Source organism: Pungitius pungitius, chromosome 14 (genome assembly GCF_949316345.1).
Source record: "Pungitius pungitius chromosome 14, fPunPun2.1, whole genome shotgun sequence".
Classification (NCBI taxonomy): Eukaryota; Metazoa; Chordata; class Actinopteri; order Perciformes; family Gasterosteidae; genus Pungitius; species Pungitius pungitius.
In genome coordinates this window covers 19,544,010-19,551,821 of record NC_084913.1, presented here as the reverse complement: position 1 = coordinate 19,551,821, position 7,812 = coordinate 19,544,010, and the positions used below count along the sequence as shown (strand labels likewise).

The window sequence follows — 7,812 nt, the reverse complement described above, 5'->3', positions numbered from 1 at the left end:
TCTGCGGCGCTCGGCGGCTTTCAGAGAGAAGTGAAAAAGCTTACGGCACCTGGGATTCCCAGGCGGTCTTCCATCCAGGTACTAACCAGGCCCTGCTCTGCTTAGCTTCCGAGATCAGACGAGATCGGGCGGAACCAGAGAGGTATGGCCGTAAGCTGCTTTTTATCTTTTTCCTAATCCTTTATAATGCGTCAAAAAATTATGTCACGCCTGCCGTTGGCATCTTTGTGTGGGTTAAATAAGGGTATGCAAAGAAGGCTGTGACATCCTATGCCGAAAATTGGATGGACTAGAGAAGACCCGCCCAGGAGTCCCAGCCAATCGGTGGATGGCCATTGCAGTCCCCGCCACCTCAAATGGCCTGACGATGGTATGGACGTAAGCCACCTTTCATCTTCTTCCTATTGCATCTCTTCTACAATGTGAAATACTTTTTACAATTGTGTGGGTGTACAATCTGCGGCGCTGGGCGGCTTTCGGAGAGAGAAGTGAAAAAGCTTACGGCACCTGGGATTCCCAGGCGGTCTTCCATCCAGGTACTAACCAGGCCCTGCTCTGCTTAGCTTCCGAGATCAGACGAAATCGGGCGGAACTAGAGAGGTATGGCCGTACGCTGCTTTTTATCTTTTTCCTAATCCTTTAAAACGTGTCAAAGATAATCAGAAGAGTTTCTTTTTCTAAAATTGAAGCAGTTCTTAGGATTGGCAAGAGAGGTTCCTAAAACCTGAAGGTAACTTTACTTTTCTTCACTGGCAATTCTAACATGTTGGGTTAGCACCTGTATTTCAACGGCTAAATTACAAACAAAAGTATGCCAATTGTTAAATGTTGATCAACACTAATTTAGCAACCATGAAACGGAATCAATTTTGATGATATTGTCTAAGTTCCTTATATATCCAACGTTAAAACAACACTAAACATGCATCTCTTCGACAATGTGATGTACTTTTTGTAATTTGTAGGTGTACAATCTGCGGCGCTCGGCGGCTTTCAGAGAGAAGTGAAAAAGCTTACGGCACCTGGGATTCCCAGGCGGTCTTCCATCCAGGTACTAACCAGGCCCTGCTCTGCTTAGCTTCCGAGATCAGACGAGATCGGGCGGAACCAGAGAGGTATGGCCGTAAGCTGCTTTTTATCTTTTTCCTAATCCTTTAAAACGTGTCAAAGATAATCAGAAGAGTTTCTTTTTCTAAAATTGAAGCAGTTCTTAGGATTGGCAAGAGAGGTTCCTAAAACCTGAAGGTAACTTTACTTTTCTTCACTGGCAATTCTAACATGTTGGGTTAGCACCTGTATTTCAACGGCTAAATTACAAACAAAAGTATGCCAATTGTTAAATGTTGATCAACACTAATTTAGCAACCATGAAACGGAATCAATTTTGATGATATTGTCTAAGTTCCTTATATATCCAACGTTAAAACAACACTAAACATGCATCTCTTCGACAACGTGATATACTTTTTGTAATTTGTAGGTGTACAATCTGCGGCGCTCGGCGGCTTTCAGAGAGAAGTGAAAAAGCTTACGGCACCTGGGATTCCCAGGCGGTCTTCCATCCAGGTACTAACCAGGCCCTGCTCTGCTTAGCTTCCGAGATCAGACGAGATCGGGCGGAACCAGAGAGGTATGGCCGTAAGCTGCTTTTTATCTTTTTCCTAATCCTTTATAATGCGTCAAAAAATTATGTCACGCCTGCCGTTGGCATCTTTGTGTGGGTTAAATAAGGGTATGCAAAGAAGGCTGTGACATCCTATGCCGAAAATTGGATGGACTAGAGAAGACCCGCCCAGGAGTCCCAGCCAATCGGTGGATGGCCATTGCAGTCCCCGCCACCTCAAATGGCCTGACGATGGTATGGACGTAAGCCACCTTTCATCTTCTTCCTATTGCATCTCTTCTACAATGTGAAATACTTTTTACAATTGTGTGGGTGTACAATCTGCGGCGCTGGGCGGCTTTCGGAGAGAGAAGTGAAAAAGCTTACGGCACCTGGGATTCCCAGGCGGTCTTCCATCCAGGTACTAACCAGGCCCTGCTCTGCTTAGCTTCCGAGATCAGACGAAATCGGGCGGAACTAGAGAGGTATGGCCGTACGCTGCTTTTTATCTTTTTCCTAATCCTTTAAAACGTGTCAAAGATAATCAGAAGAGTTTCTTTTTCTAAAATTGAAGCAGTTCTTAGGATTGGCAAGAGAGGTTCCTAAAACCTGAAGGTAACTTTACTTTTCTTCACTGGCAATTCTAACATGTTGGGTTAGCACCTGTATTTCAACGGCTAAATTACAAACAAAAGTATGCCAATTGTTAAATGTTGATCAACACTAATTTAGCAACCATGAAACGGAATCAATTTTGATGATATTGTCTAAGTTCCTTATATATCCAACGTTAAAACAACACTAAACATGCATCTCTTCGACAATGTGATGTACTTTTTGTAATTTGTAGGTGTACAATCTGCGGCGCTCGGCGGCTTTCAGAGAGAAGTGAAAAAGCTTACGGCACCTGGGATTCCCAGGCGGTCTTCCATCCAGGTACTAACCAGGCCCTGCTCTGCTTAGCTTCCGAGATCAGACGAGATCGGGCGGAACCAGAGAGGTATGGCCGTAAGCTGCTTTTTATCTTTTTCCTAATCCTTTAAAACGTGTCAAAGATAATCAGAAGAGTTTCTTTTTCTAAAATTGAAGCAGTTCTTAGGATTGGCAAGAGAGGTTCCTAAAACCTGAAGGTAACTTTACTTTTCTTCACTGGCAATTCTAACATGTTGGGTTAGCACCTGTATTTCAACGGCTAAATTACAAACAAAAGTATGCCAATTGTTAAATGTTGATCAACACTAATTTAGCAACCATGAAACGGAATCAATTTTGATGATATTGTCTAAGTTCCTTATATATCCAACGTTAAAACAACACTAAACATGCATCTCTTCGACAATGTGATGTACTTTTTGTAATTTGTAGGTGTACAATCTGCGGCGCTCGGCGGCTTTCAGAGAGAAGTGAAAAAGCTTACGGCACCTGGGATTCCCAGGCGGTCTTCCATCCAGGTACTAACCAGGCCCTGCTCTGCTTAGCTTCCGAGATCAGACGAGATCGGGCGGAACCAGAGAGGTATGGCCGTAAGCTGCTTTTTATCTTTTTCCTAATCCTTTAAAACGTGTCAAAGATAATCAGAAGAGTTTCTTTTTCTAAAATTGAAGCAGTTCTTAGGATTGGCAAGAGAGGTTCCTAAAACCTGAAGGTAACTTTACTTTTCTTCACTGGCAATTCTAACATGTTGGGTTAGCACCTGTATTTCAACGGCTAAATTACAAACAAAAGTATGCCAATTGTTAAATGTTGATCAACACTAATTTAGCAACCATGAAACGGAATCAATTTTGATGATATTGTCTAAGTTCCTTATAAATCCAACGTTAAAACAACACTAAACATGCATCTCTTCGACAACGTGATATACTTTTTGTAATTTGTAGGTGTACAATCTGCGGCGCTCGGCGGCTTTCAGAGAGAAGTGAAAAAGCTTACGGCACCTGGGATTCCCAGGCGGTCTTCCATCCAGGTACTAACCAGGCCCTGCTCTGCTTAGCTTCCGAGATCAGACGAGATCGGGCGGAACCAGAGAGGTATGGCCGTAAGCTGCTTTTTATCTTTTTCCTAATCCTTTATAATGCGTCAAAAAATTATGTCACGCCTGCCGTTGGCATCTTTGTGTGGGTTAAATAAGGGTATGCAAAGAAGGCTGTGATATCCTATGCCGAAAATTGGATGGACTAGAGAAGACCCGCCCAGGAGTCCCAGCCAATCGGTGGATGGCCATTGCAGTCCCCGCCACCTCAAATGGCCTGACGATGGTATGGACGTAAGCCACCTTTCATCTTCTTCCTATTGCATCTCTTCTACAATGTGAAATACTTTTTACAATTGTGTAGGTGTACAATCTGCGGCGCTGGGCGGCTTTCGGAGAGAGAAGTGAAAAAGCTTACGGCACCTGGGATTCCCAGGCGGTCTTCCATCCAGGTACTAACCAGGCCCTGCTCTGCTTAGCTTTCGAGATCAGACAAAATCGGGCGGAACCAGAGAGGTATGGCCGTACGCTGCTTTTTATCTTTTTCCTAATCCTTTAAAACGTGTCAAAGATAATCAGAAGAGTTTCTTTTTCTAAAATTGAAGCAGTTCTTAGGATTGGCAAGAGAGGTTCCTAAAACCTGAAGGTAACTTTACTTTTCTTCACTGGCAATTCTAACATGTTGGGTTAGCACCTGTATTTCAACGGCTAAATTACAAACAAAAGTATGCCAATTGTTAAATGTTGATCAACACTAATTTAGCAACCATGAAACGGAATCAATTTTGATGATATTGTCTAAGTTCCTTATATATCCAACGTTAAAACAACACTAAACATGCATCTCTTCGACAATGTGATGTACTTTTTGTAATTTGTAGGTGTACAATCTGCGGCGCTCGGCGGCTTTCAGAGAGAAGTGAAAAAGCTTACGGCACCTGGGATTCCCAGGCGGTCTTCCATCCAGGTACTAACCAGGCCCTGCTCTGCTTAGCTTCCGAGATCAGACGAGATCGGGCGGAACCAGAGAGGTATGGCCGTAAGCTGCTTTTTATCTTTTTCCTAATCCTTTATAATGCGTCAAAAAATTATGTCACGCCTGCCGTTGGCATCTTTGTGTGGGTTAAATAAGGGTATGCAAAGCAGGCTGTGACATCCTATGCCGAAAATTGGATGGACTAGAGAAGACCCGCCCAGGAGTCCCAGCCAATCGGTGGATGGCCATTGCAGTCCCCGCCACCTCAAATGGCCTGACGATGGTATGGACGTAAGCCACCTTTCATCTTCTTCCTATTGCATCTCTTCTACAATGTGAAATACTTTTTACAATTGTGTAGGTGTACAATCTGCGGCGCTGGGCGGCTTTCGGAGAGAGAAGTGAAAAAGCTTACGGCACCTGGGATTCCCAGGCGGTCTTCCATCCAGGTACTAACCAGGCCCTGCTCTGCTTAGCTTCCGAGATCAGACGAGATCGGGCGGAACCAGAGAGGTATGGCCGTAAGCTGCTTTTTATCTTTTTCCTAATCCTTTATAATGCGTCAAAAAATTATGTCACGCCTGCCGTTGGCATCTTTGTGTGGGTTAAATAAGGGTATGCAAAGAAGGCTGTGACATCCTATGCCGAAAATTGGATGGACTAGAGAAGACCCGCCCAGGAGTCCCAGCCAATCGGTGGATGGCCATTGCAGTCCCCGCCACCTCAAATGGCCTGACGATGGTATGGACATAAGCCACCTTTCATCTTCTTCCTATTGCATCTCTTCTACAATGTGAAATACTTTTTACAATTGTGTGGGTGTACAATCTGCGGCGCTGGGCGGCTTTCGGAGAGAGAAGTGAAAAAGCTTACGGCACCTGGGATTCCCAGGCGGTCTTCCATCCAGGTACTAACCAGGCCCTGCTCTGTTTAGCTTCCGAGATCAGACGAAATCGGGCGGAACTAGAGAGGTATGGCCGTACGCTGCTTTTTATCTTTTTCCTAATCCTTTAAAACGTGTCAAAGATAATCAGAAGAGTTTCTTTTTCTAAAATTGAAGCAGTTCTTAGGATTGGCAAGAGAGGTTCCTAAAACCTGAAGGTAACTTTACTTTTCTTCACTGGCAATTCTAACATGTTGGGTTAGCACCTGTATTTCAACGGCTAAATTACAAACAAAAGTATGCCAATTGTTAAATGTTGATCAACACTAATTTAGCAACCATGAAACGGAATCAATTTTGATGATATTGTCTAAGTTCCTTATATATCCAACGTTAAAACAACACTAAACATGCATCTCTTCGACAATGTGATGTACTTTTTGTAATTTGTAGGTGTACAATCTGCGGCGCTCGGCGGCTTTCAGAGAGAAGTGAAAAAGCTTACGGCACCTGGGATTCCCAGGCGGTCTTCCATCCAGGTACTAACCAGGCCCTGCTCTGCTTAGCTTCCGAGATCAGACGAGATCGGGCGGAACCAGAGAGGTATGGCCGTAAGCTGCTTTTTATCTTTTTCCTAATCCTTTATAATGCGTCAAAAAATTATGTCACGCCTGCCGTTGGCATCTTTGTGTGGGTTAAATAAGGGTATGCAAAGAAGGCTGTGACATCCTATGCCGAAAATTGGATGGACTAGAGAAGACCCGCCCAGGAGTCCCAGCCAATCGGTGGATGGCCATTGCAGTCCCCGCCACCTCAAATGGCCTGACGATGGTATGGACATAAGCCACCTTTCATCTTCTTCCTATTGCATCTCTTCTACAATGTGAAATACTTTTTACAATTGTGTAGGTGTACAATCTGCGGCGCTGGGCGGCTTTCGGAGAGAGAAGTGAAAAAGCTTACGGCACCTGGGATTCCCAGGCGGTCTTCCATCCAGGTACTAACCAGGCCCTGCTCTGCTTAGCTTCCGAGATCAGACGAGATCGGGCGGAACCAGAGAGGTATGGCCGTAAGCTGCTTTTTATCTTTTTCCTAATCCTTTATAATGCGTCAAAAAATTATGTCACGCCTGCCGTTGGCATCTTTGTGTGGGTTAAATAAGGGTATGCAAAGAAGGCTGTGACATCCTATGCCGAAAATTGGATGGACTAGAGAAGACCCGCCCAGGAGTCCCAGCCAATCGGTGGATGGCCATTGCAGTCCCCGCCACCTCAAATGGCCTGACGATGGTATGGACATAAGCCACCTTTCATCTTCTTCCTATTGCATCTCTTCTACAATGTGAAATACTTTTTACAATTGTGTGGGTGTACAATCTGCGGCGCTGGGCGGCTTTCGGAGAGAGAAGTGAAAAAGCTTACGGCACCTGGGATTCCCAGGCGGTCTTCCATCCAGGTACTAACCAGGCCCTGCTCTGCTTAGCTTCCGAGATCAGACGAAATCGGGCGGAACTAGAGAGGTATGGCCGTACGCTGCTTTTTATCTTTTTCCTAATCCTTTAAAACGTGTCAAAGATAATCAGAAGAGTTTCTTTTTCTAAAATTGAAGCAGTTCTTAGGATTGGCAAGAGAGGTTCCTAAAACCTGAAGGTAACTTTACTTTTCTTCACTGGCAATTCTAACATGTTGGGTTAGCACCTGTATTTCAACGGCTAAATTACAAACAAAAGTATGCCAATTGTTAAATGTTGATCAACACTAATTTAGCAACCATGAAACGGAATCAATTTTGATGATATTGTCTAAGTTCCTTATATATCCAACGTTAAAACAACACTAAACATGCATCTCTTCGACAATGTGATGTACTTTTTGTAATTTGTAGGTGTACAATCTGCGGCGCTCGGCGGCTTTCAGAGAGAAGTGAAAAAGCTTACGGCACCTGGGATTCCCAGGCGGTCTTCCATCCAGGTACTAACCAGGCCCTGCTCTGCTTAGCTTCCGAGATCAGACGAGATCGGGCGGAACCAGAGAGGTATGGCCGTAAGCTGCTTTTTATCTTTTTCCTAATCCTTTATAATGCGTCAAAAAATTATGTCACGCCTGCCGTTGGCATCTTTGTGTGGGTTAAATAAGGGTATGCAAAGAAGGCTGTGACATCCTATGCCGAAAATTGGATGGACTAGAGAAGACCCGCCCAGGAGTCCCAGCCAATCGGTGGATGGCCATTGCAGTCCCCGCCACCTCAAATGGCCTGACGATGGTATGGACGTAAGCCACCTTTCATCTTCTTCCTATTGCATCTCTTCTACAATGTGAAATACTTTTTACAATTGTGTGGGTGTACAATCTGCGGCGCTGGGCGGCTTTCGGAGAGAG

General features: G+C 44.5%; 14 non-coding genes and 2 pseudogenes across 14 annotated transcripts; all 16 read right to left on the bottom strand.

Moving 5' to 3' along the window:
- Positions 1-37: 37 nt before the first annotated feature.
- Positions 38-156, bottom strand: LOC134104883 (5S ribosomal RNA). The gene has a single exon (XR_009942257.1). It is a non-coding gene; the product is annotated as a 5S ribosomal RNA (ribosomal RNA).
- Positions 157-495: 339 nt separating this feature from the next.
- LOC134105016 (5S ribosomal RNA) lies at positions 496-614 on the bottom strand. Its single transcript, XR_009942378.1, has one exon. It is a non-coding gene; the product is annotated as a 5S ribosomal RNA (ribosomal RNA).
- Positions 615-1,010: 396 nt separating this feature from the next.
- LOC134104882 (5S ribosomal RNA) lies at positions 1,011-1,129 on the bottom strand. The gene has a single exon (XR_009942256.1). It is a non-coding gene; the product is annotated as a 5S ribosomal RNA (ribosomal RNA).
- Positions 1,130-1,525: 396 nt separating this feature from the next.
- Positions 1,526-1,644, bottom strand: LOC134104881 (5S ribosomal RNA). The gene has a single exon (XR_009942255.1). It is a non-coding gene; the product is annotated as a 5S ribosomal RNA (ribosomal RNA).
- A 339-nt stretch (positions 1,645-1,983) lies between these two features.
- Positions 1,984-2,102, bottom strand: LOC134105014 (5S ribosomal RNA). Its single transcript, XR_009942377.1, has one exon. It is a non-coding gene; the product is annotated as a 5S ribosomal RNA (ribosomal RNA).
- Positions 2,103-2,498: 396 nt separating this feature from the next.
- Positions 2,499-2,617, bottom strand: LOC134104880 (5S ribosomal RNA). The gene has a single exon (XR_009942254.1). It is a non-coding gene; the product is annotated as a 5S ribosomal RNA (ribosomal RNA).
- Positions 2,618-3,013: 396 nt separating this feature from the next.
- LOC134104878 (5S ribosomal RNA) lies at positions 3,014-3,132 on the bottom strand. Its single transcript, XR_009942252.1, has one exon. It is a non-coding gene; the product is annotated as a 5S ribosomal RNA (ribosomal RNA).
- A 396-nt stretch (positions 3,133-3,528) lies between these two features.
- On the bottom strand, positions 3,529-3,647 carry LOC134104877 (5S ribosomal RNA). The gene has a single exon (XR_009942251.1). It is a non-coding gene; the product is annotated as a 5S ribosomal RNA (ribosomal RNA).
- A 339-nt stretch (positions 3,648-3,986) lies between these two features.
- LOC134105027 (5S ribosomal RNA) lies at positions 3,987-4,105 on the bottom strand (annotated as a pseudogene).
- A 396-nt stretch (positions 4,106-4,501) lies between these two features.
- Positions 4,502-4,620, bottom strand: LOC134104876 (5S ribosomal RNA). Its single transcript, XR_009942250.1, has one exon. It is a non-coding gene; the product is annotated as a 5S ribosomal RNA (ribosomal RNA).
- A 339-nt stretch (positions 4,621-4,959) lies between these two features.
- Positions 4,960-5,078, bottom strand: LOC134104875 (5S ribosomal RNA). Its single transcript, XR_009942249.1, has one exon. It is a non-coding gene; the product is annotated as a 5S ribosomal RNA (ribosomal RNA).
- Positions 5,079-5,417: 339 nt separating this feature from the next.
- On the bottom strand, positions 5,418-5,536 carry LOC134105023 (5S ribosomal RNA; annotated as a pseudogene).
- A 396-nt stretch (positions 5,537-5,932) lies between these two features.
- Positions 5,933-6,051, bottom strand: LOC134104874 (5S ribosomal RNA). Its single transcript, XR_009942248.1, has one exon. It is a non-coding gene; the product is annotated as a 5S ribosomal RNA (ribosomal RNA).
- A 339-nt stretch (positions 6,052-6,390) lies between these two features.
- Positions 6,391-6,509, bottom strand: LOC134104872 (5S ribosomal RNA). The gene has a single exon (XR_009942247.1). It is a non-coding gene; the product is annotated as a 5S ribosomal RNA (ribosomal RNA).
- Positions 6,510-6,848: 339 nt separating this feature from the next.
- LOC134105013 (5S ribosomal RNA) lies at positions 6,849-6,967 on the bottom strand. The gene has a single exon (XR_009942376.1). It is a non-coding gene; the product is annotated as a 5S ribosomal RNA (ribosomal RNA).
- Positions 6,968-7,363: 396 nt separating this feature from the next.
- Positions 7,364-7,482, bottom strand: LOC134104871 (5S ribosomal RNA). Its single transcript, XR_009942246.1, has one exon. It is a non-coding gene; the product is annotated as a 5S ribosomal RNA (ribosomal RNA).
- Between the last annotated feature and the right edge of the window lie 330 nt (positions 7,483-7,812).